This window comes from Pteropus vampyrus, unplaced genomic scaffold (assembly GCF_000151845.1).
Source record: "Pteropus vampyrus isolate Shadow unplaced genomic scaffold, Pvam_2.0 Scaffold457, whole genome shotgun sequence".
Classification (NCBI taxonomy): Eukaryota; Metazoa; Chordata; class Mammalia; order Chiroptera; family Pteropodidae; genus Pteropus; species Pteropus vampyrus.
In genome coordinates this window covers 151,732-152,237 of record NW_011889238.1, presented here as the reverse complement: position 1 = coordinate 152,237, position 506 = coordinate 151,732, and positions in this window count along the sequence as shown.

The window sequence follows — 506 nt, the reverse complement described above, 5'->3', positions numbered from 1 at the left end:
TGAAGCCATTAGCCAAAGGCCATTCGGAGGAGGAAATGGGGAGACGGAACTCTGAGCACATTACCTGTAATGAACCCAAGAAGGGACCGCGGGGAATCTTAGCACCTGTGATGGCCGGCGTGCGCGCTGCAGCCCAGCTCCAGGATCCCCGTGGACCCTGCAGAAGACTCCCCGGGGGCGCGCGTGCGGGCGGGCGGGCGGCCGCGGATAGGCTGCTCTCCGTTCCTGACAGACGCCTCTTCCCACGCTGTGTCGTTCAATGCCAAAGGTCGTTTCTGGGTCAGCTGCTTCCTCTGCAGAAAGGACTTTGAAAATCTCTCCCGTTGCATCTCCTGCTTCGAAGCGGGGCAGTGTTTCTGGAGACGGACTTGGGTAAAAGGTGCCCAGAGATGTCCCAAAGCCACAGACGCACTTTCATCCTCAGCCAGCCAGAAAGAGAACCATTTCAAAAGTGCACGCAGGTCGCGCTCACGGACTCGAGAGAAGTGCTCTGGCCATCGCTTTCC